The 12,017-nt window shown below is 39.4% G+C and overlaps 1 pseudogene; it reads right to left on the reverse strand.

Annotated features, from left to right (window-relative positions):
* Positions 1-7,572: 7,572 nt before the first annotated feature.
* LOC134362599 (immunoglobulin kappa variable 2-28-like) lies at positions 7,573-8,355 on the reverse strand (annotated as a pseudogene).
* Positions 8,356-12,017: the final 3,662 nt, after the last annotated feature.

Below are 12,017 nucleotides of genomic sequence, written 5' to 3' on the forward strand. Positions count from 1 at the left end.
TTTGAGAAGTTGAACTGAGGAGTCCTGATGAGTTAAGGTTAGAGCTGAGCTTTTATCTCAGATTTGCAGGGGAAGGTCCTCCCTAGGGGACAATATGCAAATCCCCTGGTGGATGCAGCAGTGTGGAAAGAGCCAAAGGGAGGGTGTAAAGAGCCAAGGGGCTGTTGGGGCCTCACTTGTGAGCAAAGTGGCATAAAATATCTCTTGGAGGGGAACAAATAAAGATTCAGTCCCACTTCCGTATAGTTGGAAAAAAGGATGTAATTCATAGTTTGGGGGTTTATTAGGGACACAATGTGTTTGAGCAGCCATTTTCAGATCATGTGTCTAGGCTTAATCTTTGAGGGGTGAATGAATGGTCACCCTACATATTTCCCTCCCAGCTAATCTAGAGAAGAACAGAGACTCCACCCAAGTACTGATTGTACAGAATACCTGTTGTAGTGATGAATATGCCAACTATTCTGATTTGATCATCACGTATTGTACACACATTCTGATAGTCAACTCTGTACCCCACAAGGATATATAATCAATTATGTTTCAATAAAACAAAACAAAACAAAACAAGCAAATACTGATCTGCTGAGTCCCTCCAAATAAAAAGTGGTCTTGAGCCAAACCAAGAATTGTCTGGTATCTACTGCACCCAGGATAACTGCCTAAGAAACTGCCTTCCCTGGGACCCAGTGAGTTCAACTCCATAAGAGCGCTCTGTCAAAGGCCCTGACCAGGACAAAAAAATGTGTCTCTTGCACAGTGAGCTAAGAGTCCAGTTTAACTAAGAGGAAAGGGGAAAGATTTTTATGCCTCAGGCAGGAACATAATATTTCTTGTGACCAATTATTTTAATCTGGTATATATCCAATCATAATGACCTTCCATACAATGGACAAATCACAGGGAGTTGCTGACAGAGAAACTTACAATTGTATAGAATTAGAAAAGGAAAAACTTTATATTATGTTTTTCTGAGTGGTATTCAGAAAAACTCTTCCCTTACAGAGATTTTCTTGTCATGTAGAACCAGGTCTTCTCAGAGTCCCAATTTCTAATTATTTGCTCTGTGTGAGAACCTGAGTCTCTCCTCTGGCCTGTGTGTGGAACAGTCACAGCCACAAGTCCACAGTTCAAAGTAAATTCCATCTGTGAGAAGAGCAAGAGCTGGAGCTGCTGTTTTAATGTCTCAGGGTAACCTGTACCTTTGACAAATGTTTTCCTGGGCTTTCACTTAAAGATGGTCACAGCTCAGGAATGTCAGTCTACCATATCACTAGTGATTTAAATATGAAAGCAACCTCATTATTATTCAGTTATCCTTGATGCCCTTAATACTGAATGAACTAGCTTCTGAAAAATAGTGCCTATTTCAAATCACTTCGAAAGAACAGTAACTGTCCAAAAAAAAAAAAAAAAAATCTTGATCAAATGACAGAATAGTCTGCTGTACTGTGCAATGTTGAGAAATTTAACAAAAAGGCATATTTAATTCCCAAAGAACACAATCACACAAATACAGTTCTAGGTATGATTCTACAAGAAAGCTTTCTCTGAATAGCTTCTGGGAAATCTACCAAAACCTGATTTTTTAATAAGGCTGGAGGAAATAATTGGATAAAAATTATACTCACCTTTAAAGGTTGAACTCCCTGATGAGAATCCAGGTTTCTGGACAAATCATGGTGAGGAGGTAGGATTAGAATAAAGGCCTCATAATTCCTTATTTTAAATTTTATTTACCCTCTTCTGTCTCTACATTTTGTAAGTTTCGTGTTTTTGACTTTTTTCTTGTGATACAAACTAGTTCAGTTCTAATTCTTAGACTTGAAAACATCAGACTCCTAATTAACCATGCTAGCTGAAAGAAGTCAGAAACATCAGAAGCTGAAAAGAAGCCAAATAAAAGTAAAGACAGAAAACAAACACACAAACTAAGAGAGAAAGCTCTGATACCTCTTAAAACTGACTTTAAAGGATTATTCTGAAATGATGTTAAATTATTAATCACCTTTAACCACTATCCAATATGGAAACTTGAGGGTAAGAAAATGAATAATACTAAAAAATGTGTCATGCTTTCTTTTACATACTTTCTTCTCAAGTTAATCCTTGAAAGTGTTATTTTTACATATTATTTTTTAAGATGCTTGAATTAGAGGGTATTGCTATTTCCTGAGCCAATGAATGATAAATGTTTAAAAGTTTTCCATTGTGATCGATGCTTTTATTTCATTATATGTTGCCTTTACACATCCAGAAAATCTAAAATTCTTTTAAAAATCTGGTCATAAAAAGTCTTTAAAATATTTCTATACAATCTATATGCTGACTGTAAATATTTCTAAACAAAATTCCTCTTTCCTGTATGTGAACAAATTAAGCCTGGGCTTCACTGATAGAAGCCAAAGCAGGTCACCCCACACTGGATCCGGATAATAAAAGGAAGGTTGTAAGACGAACCTCCATTTGCGTGCAAGTGGGAGCAGCACATCCCTGTGAGTCTCTAATCTCAAGGTCAACTGAATTAGGAAGGACGTGGACAGGTGGGTTTTATTACAATTTTGCCTCCTTTGCCTGATGCTGTTAGTTTGGGCGCCCATAAAATAAGAAGGAAGTGTATTAATTGTGTGACTTGAGAAATAAGTCTTGGAGGTGGAATTGTCTGTGTCCATTATGCTGGAGTCAGTGTCTGTAGGGTGGAGAGCATAATACTGTTTGGGGGTGGGGAGAGTTTTTGAGGTGCTCAGGGGCTGACCAGAGAAAAGATATGACCACAGAGTGGCAGTAGCACACACCACTTTTCCTGGTGAGGCTTTGACAGGTTTGCACAGAGAAGTCCCTCACAGCAAGAGTCTTTCCAGAGGCCAGGGTGCCAGGGTTGCTACTCAGAAGAGGAGAAGGACACTGGAGAAGGGACTTATGTGTCTAGGTTATGTCATATAGTAGCTCGGTGGCAGAGCTCCAAAGGCAGTATTGGGGGATCTCATAACTTGGGGCTTACCTATTGCTAGATAACGTGGGTGAGGTTTTCCAGAAATGCAAAGCAAACACATCTAAATGAATAGACATCTGCTTCTTAAAATAATTGGCTGTTTTTAAAAAAAATTAGATGTATAACATTTGATTTGGCACAGGCCATTTAGAAATAAGCCTGCAGTTTAGAAATAAATAGCATAGGTGCTGGCAACACAGAGGCCATCTTTGGCTCATTTCTGTAACACTGTTGCACATTCTGCAGACCTTGTACTGAAACCTGTATCATTCAAATAGTCCAAACCTACACTGCTTTGGATGAGATTAGACAGAGGCCTGTTCCCCATCTGGACCTCAATGGAGATTCTTTATATTAAAGGATATTGTTGTCCTTGGATGAGAATTGAGATCAAGCCACCCACAAAATGAGCTTCCCTCTGTGAAGCTCCAGGTCCTCTGGACTGCATTCCTTCTCCCAGGCACCTGTGATTGACGCTGGCTGATTTTTCCAACTACCTGCAGATTGTCACCCACTAGAGCATAAATTATGGATAAATATCCTGGTTCACAGGGAGCTCAGAGAATGAAGCGTGTGTGGATGTGTGTATCTTCTGCTTCTGAGGATGACTCTCACTAAACACTGGGAGAATCAGGTTTGTTTACATGTCTTCATTTTCTGAATCCTCAAGACCCTCTTCTAGATCTGCCTAATCTAACATTTTTCCCAAATGTTTGAATTGTTTGTCTTTCATTTTTCAAGAAAAAAATAGTAATAACATAGGTAAAAAAAAATCCATTAACACTTCAACACTGAACTATGAGACACATTTTAGCCTGTGTTGTTGATCTTTCTGCTGAGCCGAGGGGCCCCACCACCTGATTACTCAAAGTGAAACAATAATTCCATTGCCTGCCTGAGCATTCTGTGTCTTATAAGATCCCTCTCAATTATATTTTTATTCCAATTTATTTTTTATTGAAGCATAATTGATTATACATATTTGTGGGGTACAAAGTTTACTGTCAATAGTTGTGTACAATGTGTGATGGTCAAAGCAGGATAGTTAGCTTATTCATCGTTACAATAGGTAATCATTCTTTTTGTCCATTCATCAATTTCTCCTTATTTCTCATTATTTCTCCTCCTTCCTTCCCCCTTCCCCCGCCCCCTTTCTGCCTCCAGTAGCCACAGTTCTGTTCTCTCCTCCTAAAAGTTCAATGTGTTATTATGATCATTTTCTTTCTCTCTTTCTCTCTTTCTTTCTTTTTTGCTTGTTTGTTTATTGATTCAGCTCCCACTCACCCTTAAAGAAAGGGGTCTCTGTCCTACAAGGAAGGTCTCCATAAAACCAAAACCATATTTAGGGTCACAAGAAAGTTCTATAATAGTAAATGAATTTAAATCATACAAAATATATTTCCTGAAACAAAGGGAATTGTATTAGAAATCAGTAGCACAAAGTTATCATAAAAATATACAAACATTTGAACTAAGTAACATACTATTCAATGAAAAACTTGAGACAAAGAAGAAATGCAAATGAAAATTGCAAAGTATTTTGAACTGAAAGAAAACATCACATGTCATCCAAACTGGTGGGATGCAAGAAAACAGTGAATTTATAGAATTGAATTTATAGCAATACACATGCATTTTCGCAAAGAAGTTTTAAAATAAATATCCTTTGCTGCCTCCCTGACATAATAGCAAAAGAAGAGCAAACTACACCCCAAACCAAGTGATTCTTTCTTTAAAAATCTGCAAATGTAACAGGGATATATTTAGTTTTACAGCTTTTGAATCATAGGAGACTGGGGGAAAAAGCATGTTGGCTGCTTCATAACAGAAAAGTCAGAGTGGATGGGCAGCTTCTGTGAGAGAATTCTCAGAAAGAATTCAGTCACAGTGAATGTCACAAAAGGATTATAAGTTAATATTATTATGGGTTGGACATATGTGAGACTCCTCTGAGCTTTGATTTGCTCAAAACACAAAATCCACACAGTGCAGGCAGCTTTCCATTCTTCTGATGGTTGCTGAGAGTGATGGACAGTCGACAAAGGCATGATGAAGTGCCCTAAGGGGACTCAGTGGCATTGGTGATGTCAGGATGCACTAGGATCTCCTCCCAGTGACATGAATGAGATCTGTGCAGGCATGAGGTCAGCAGGGAACTTTAGTGGCTGCTCCAGGGAGGACATGACAGCCACCCCCCGGAGGATTTGTTGGGCATGGGACCTAAGTGTGGAGGAAGCAGAAGGCTCTGGACATCTGTTCTGGCACTTCCCCAGACCCTGTTTATGTGGAAGAGGTGCCCAGTGCCTGGGACTGAGGCCTCTGCAGCCTCTTGCTCAAGACTCTGCAGCCATTTCCACCACAGCCCAGCCTGGTTCCAACTTGCCCTCTGGGCACCACAGATGCTCCTGCTGCATTGAGAGTCTGAGTCTCCCTGGGAGGTGGGTGTTTGGACTGTTACACTGTGCAGGTCCCAGGGAGTATCCTGCTCACAGGAGTGCGTGCAGCATCACCAGTCTCGACACAAGTGACTGTGGGAGGAAAATCAATGGAGTTTTGGTGAGATGTGTGTCCTCACTTATACATAGGTGTAGAAATGCACTCTAAAGAATTGCCATTCTCTGTATATATTACAAACCCCTTGCTATAAACCATTTTCTTTTTTTTTTCTTTATATTTGTTCTGTCTGTTGAAGAATACAATTTTAATATTTGTCATGGAATTGATAACTTGGAATAAGAACTTATAGCTAATATAATTTATTTCCTTCAACACAATCAGAAATATCTTATTAAGTTAACTCAAACATAATTTTACTTCGATTATATCATGCCATAGCATGTAACTGACATGCTCGTCATTAATTCAGAAATATTCTTGCAGCACCATTTTAAATGGAATCTATTAAAAGCACACATTTTCTGTAACATTACTACGTGAATGTAGGAATCAGTTTCATTTTCTTTTTGAAAACATTTTTCTCCTTATGAAAATGTAGTACCAGCATTGTCACCTCTAAAACTTTATTTAGGTTAAAAAATGACAATAATGTTCATTCCCAGATATAATAATATAGAGATGGAAATGCCGAAACAACCACTGCAAGAGGAACAAAATAAATAAAAAGGATAACACACAAAAGCTATATATTAATGACATTAGAATACAGTGAAGGAAATGAAGACTAGGTGATCTAAAATTCCAGAGTGAAAAGAACTCTGTCTAGTTGAACAGATGTTCACCTGACATCACTTGTATTGTACAGTATTTGACAAATTTGCATTTGGACACAAGTTCTGACTTGGCACAGACAGAGGAACTCATGTGGGAAAGGACAATCCAGCTGAGACTCAGGGATTGCACAAGGCAATGTCTACACATGGCCAATGTTATGCATGGGACATGTGCTGATGTGTGAGTTTGCAGGGAGGCTAGGGTTGCATGAATCTCCCACAGGCTAAAGGTGCTTTTTTATTTTGCTGAGGCAGCACAGACCATACTTAATATATGATTGCGTCATGGACATTGGTCTCCATCCCCACTGTGTAGAGCCTGCTGGGCCTTCTGGTTAGCATGTCACTGCATGTTATATCGCCCAAACACAGCCATGTGCTCCATGCAAGACCACTTCTTAGGGCAGAATGAGTGTCAGAAGGTGTCCTGGGCAATGTTAAGGTGTCTAGGATTGAGTGATATGACTTCAAGTCTCTTTTCAAAGGATTTACTAAACCTTTGATGATTACAGTCCTAAACCCCTGAACAATCAAATACTTTCCTGTGAAATTTGCAGTGGCACCAGCTAGATCTAGGAGGCCAGGCAGTGGTCCCTTCAACTCTGCCAATCTTCATAAGAAACACATCTGGACTCTTGCAGTGTTTACAGCCTCAACTGCTATTCCCAGCACCATCCACAACCCCACACACCACAAGCTAAAGTGCATCGTATGTGAACAAGAATCATCTCTACCAAATTCCCTTCATGCACTCCCACCTGCAGTATGCCTGCAGTCTTCAATTTTTAACTTTAGGAAATAAAAGAAATCCATATCATTCTGTATTTTTCAGAGATGTATGGGGTAAATTTCATCTTCCAGTTTTTACTTTTTATTTTTAAAACCAAACTTCTTGAATTTCAAGAACTCCCTTTTTCTATCAGCAAGTAGTAACTGAGGAAAATCAAAGAGTTTTAGCATAAATCATGTATCTGCTATAACCCCAAGATGTATTCATCATGTATTGCCACAAGTCAGTGTCAACTGTTTGGCAGGAATGCTGATTAACTTAAATGACAAATGTTAATTCGTTCACCTCTCTGTTCAATCAAGTCTGTTTACTCAGAGGACAACTGAACCACCTTCTCCTGCCACTTATGCCAGGTAAGGCTGCTGCACCTGATGGGGCCCCAACAGGTGGTTCCTGATGTGAGTCTCAGTGTCTCAAGGCCTAGCAGCCCCAGGAGCAAACATTACCCTGAATTTTCCAATATCTTCCTCTTTCAGAGACTCAGAGAATGTGCTGGGCTGCTCCCCAGACATCCATGTGGACAGCTGGGCCAAACCAAGAGGAGAGCTTTGTGCTCTGGGCTATATCACTGTGGACAGAGCATGTGTATGTTGCAGGCAGTGAAACACTCCAATATCTGCAGCCTCCAACCTGCTGATCTTCAGTGTGAAATCTGTCCCTGGCCCACTGCCACTGAACCTGTCTGGGACTCCAGAGGCCCAGTTGGAAACCACATAGATCAGGAGCTGTGGAGCCTGGCCTGGGCTCTGCAGGAACTATTCGAAATAGGTGTTTCCTTTACTATGTAGGAGGCTCAGACTGGCCCTGCAGGAGATGGAGGCTGACTCCCCAGGGGTGACGGGCAGGGAGAGGGGAGTCTGGGTCATCACAACATCCCCACTGGTTCCTGAAATAATGAGATAAAAGTACAATGTTATGCGTAAACATCATACACTAATTTAATAATGTTTTCTTTAATGTATTTCAGGATAAATCATTATTCAAGTATGTAATTTTAATTTATACCCCCAAAATATCCAATTTCAAAACAGAACCCAAAAGGTGCAAGACACAAGGAGGACTCCACAAATCGCCTGCGCCAGCCCCCGCACTTTCTATGTCACAGTCTTTCACAGAGCACAGGTCCTTGCACCGTCTAGAATCTTCTCCGGTCTCACAGATCTAAACATCACATGCCCCATCCTGGATGACGAGGCGTGCACATTTCACACAGGACAGAACACACATGGGAAGCAGTGAGCCCCGGAGTTCACCCCCCACCCCACTCTCCTCCTCATCTCTCTTCTGCCCTTACCAGGGATCCAGAACATCCGCAGCCCCAGGAGCTGAGCAGGGAACCTCATTTGGAGATTTTGAGCTGAGGAGTCCTGATAAGTCAGGACAAGTTTAGAGCTGAGCTTTTATCTCAGACTTGCAAGGGAAGGTCTTCCCTAGGGGGACAATATGCAAATCCCCTGGTGGGTGCAGCAGTGTGGAAAGAGCCAAAGGGAGGGTGGGGCCTCTTTTGTGAGAAAAATTACTGAAATGTCTTCTCTGTTTGAAGGAAAACCAATAAAGATAAAGTCCATGCTGCTTAAGTGGGATAAATTTAAATATTACCTTCTGTTCTCACAGAGATATCTTCTTAGCTCTTTCTTAAGCACACTTCTCTTTTGATTAAAAAAATAAAATTTGATTCACTTAATATAATTCTCTCAAGGTCCATCCATGTTGATGCAAATGGCAGTATTTCATTCATTTTTATAGCTGAGTAGGATTCCATTGTGTAGATGTACCACATTTTCCGTATCCACTCATCTGATGATGGACATTTGGGCTGGTTCCAACTCTTGGCTATAGTAAAGAGTGCTGCGATGAACACTGGGGAACAGGTATACCTTCGACTTGATGATTTCCATTCCTCTGGGTACAAGTCAGGCACAGAAAGAGAAATCCCACATGTTCTCACTTATTGGTGGGAGCTAAAAATTAATATATAAATTCACACACACACACACACACACACACACACACACACACACACACAAAAAAAAACCGGGGGGGGGGGGGAGAAGATATAACAACCACAATTACTTGAAGTTGATACACAAGCAAACAGAGGGGACATTGGTGGGGAGAGGAGGGGAGGGAGGTGGGAGGAGGGAGGGAGGTTTTGGTGATGGGCAACAATAATCAGCCACAATGTATATCGACAAAATAAAATTAAAAAAAAAAAAGAAAATAAAAATAAAAATAAAATAAAAAATAAAAAAATAATAAAAAAATAAAAAATGCCTTAGATGCTAAAATAAATAAATAAATAAATAAATAAACAAACAAACAAATAAATAAATAAATAAAATTTGATGGTTTTGATGTCTTCATATTTCTTTAAAAGAGAACAGATTTGGGCCTTTTTTATTTTTTTGATTGAGATAAAACACACACAGAGTAAAGGGCAGCGATCACAAATGTACAAGTGAATAAAGTGTGTGTATACTCACTGTGCAGATGAAACTACAGGATATTTCAGATTCCCCAGATTCTTCCCTCATGCACCTTCCCAGTCAGTAACTGCTCCCCTAAGTCATCCAAGGTCACTGTCCCTCCAACCTCTATGCCAACAGTGTGGTTTTCCTGGACTTGATCCTCACACAAACTGAAGTAAGCACTTGTGTTTCCTTGTTTCTAGCTTCTGTCTTGTTTCTTTTCTATTTTTGATTCCTTCATTTCTTCCTGCAGAGCGAAGTCACAGCAGTCTGCTGTCACTGCCTGTGGCTCTGAGGATTTTCCTCCTGAATTTCTTGTAGGGCAAGTCTGCAAATAATAGCTTCTCTTCATTTTTGTTTCTCAATAAGTGTTTTTACTTTGCTTTTATTTTTGAAGCATAGTTTCACTGGATATTGAACTTTTGGCTTAGTTTTTTTCTTCCATCAGGATTTAAGTCTGTCATTGAACGTCTGCTGGCCTCCATTGGTCATGATGAAGTCAGCCAACAGCTTTACAATTTTTTCCTACATAGTGAGTCAGGATTTTCTCGATGCATTTGAGATATTCCCCTTGTCTTTGCATCAGCGTTTTACCTGTAATGTGTGATTATGATTTTCGTGTTTTCCTTGAACAAATTCCATTGATTCTTAATCTATATATTAGTCTGTTTCATGACTTTGAAAAGTTTTTGCCATTATTTCTCCAAACATTTTCTTCAGCCCCTTTCTCTTCTCTTTCGTGACTCCCATTACACAGTTGTTGGTATTCTTCACATTGACTTGTAAGTCTCTGAGCTATTCTTCATTCTTTTTAAAGTTCTTTTTCATTTATTTTTGTAGATTTGATAATTTCTATTAGTCTGTCTTCAGGATCATTGATTCTTCTGATGACTAAAGATGCTGATGGCCCGATCTACTGAACTTTTCAGTCACAATATTTTACTTTCCAGCCCTAGAATTCTCATCTGTCTCTTTTCTGAATTTTTATTGAGTCCCTATTTTTGTCATTGTCTTTATATTTTCCTCTTACATTAGTTGATCATAGTTTTAAAAACTTCTTTGAACAGTCTATATAATAACTGCTTTAAAGCTTTTGTTAAATCCAGTACTTAGGGAATGTCAGTTTCAACTCCCACTGACAATTTTCACTTCTCAATATGGTTTGCACTTTCTTGTTTCTTTGCAAGAATTTTTATGGAAATTTGAGCATTTTACATAATATTTTCTAGCACATCTCTCAGATAATACAGAATCCTTGATTCTATTTTATTTTCTACGTATTGTTGAGTTTCTCCTTAATAACTTCTCTGGAATTAACATTGCAGAGCCCATCTCCTTTTTAGAGTGTGGCCATTGATATCTCTGCTTTTATTTTTTACTTTTACTTTTTAGCTTGTAGGTTCCCAGGAATCTGCATAGCTTAGTAGTCACCAATGATTTGGCAGAAGTTCTGCTCAGACACCGGGGTCCCCACAGTCTGCCTTCTGCCAGCCCACTGTGTGTGGTTTGTGGATCACATGCAAAGCACAGCCAGTTCTCACCTCCCTCCACTTTGTCCACTGGGTCCTGCTGGGTCCCTGTCACTCATCCCTAGAGATTCTAAGTCACAGGAATGTGTGTGGAGAATATCTGAGCAATTCTATATCTCCATCATGTCCAGAGATCCACTATTACCTTTCAGCTTATTTACCACTAACCCCAGCCAGGGCCATCGCCTTCTTCGTTCAACCTGATGTTGAATTAATACACCATTTATGAAGCAATAGTTCACACTTAGCTAAATCAAATCACATTAACTTATTTTTTTAGAAAATATATTCTTATGATAATTTATAACAGATTACTTCATGGCCTGACCAAACTGGGAGCCTGTCCCGCTTTATGATGGTGCCGAACCAGGTAGCTAATCCTATTTCATTGCCTTTTAGCTGAAGGTAACTCTTTCCTGAAGCATTGTCTGCAAGTTGCAAATCTGGGAAGCAAATTGTTCCCACTGGAAACTGAAATGGAAAAATAAATCACATGAAAAATGGTGTCATTGAGGTTAAAAACTTCACGTGTCATGATCTTCTCTGGTCACTCAAGTGTGTGAGTGCCCTGTGAGAAGTCACAATTCACAGACACAGAAAGGTCCTCAGGATACAATGAGAAGAGAGACATTTTCATCATTACATGGAAATCCTCATGATCTTGACCACCTTGAGAGGACTCCTGTCCCAGACCCCATCTGATTGCATCCATGAAAGAAACCCGGAGTAGGAACTTGGCGAACCCAGGCAACATGTAGAGATGAGGAGATAATATTAAAATTATTGCATCTTTCATGTGTCATTACATTTTGAGGTGATTTGTTTTGCATCGATAGTAGCTAGATGCCAATTAATAAATATAAAGAGAATGTGGAATTAGAAAGTCACCTATTGATGCTAAATGAATATTGGTAAGTTGTATATGAGAGTTTCTTATACTAGTTTTGCAATTTTTGTCTAGGTTTGACATTATGTCAAAATGAAATTTACATAAAATATGTACAAGAA

This window comes from Cynocephalus volans, chromosome 14 (genome assembly GCF_027409185.1).
Source record: "Cynocephalus volans isolate mCynVol1 chromosome 14, mCynVol1.pri, whole genome shotgun sequence".
NCBI lineage: Eukaryota > Metazoa > Chordata > Mammalia > Dermoptera > Cynocephalidae > Cynocephalus > Cynocephalus volans.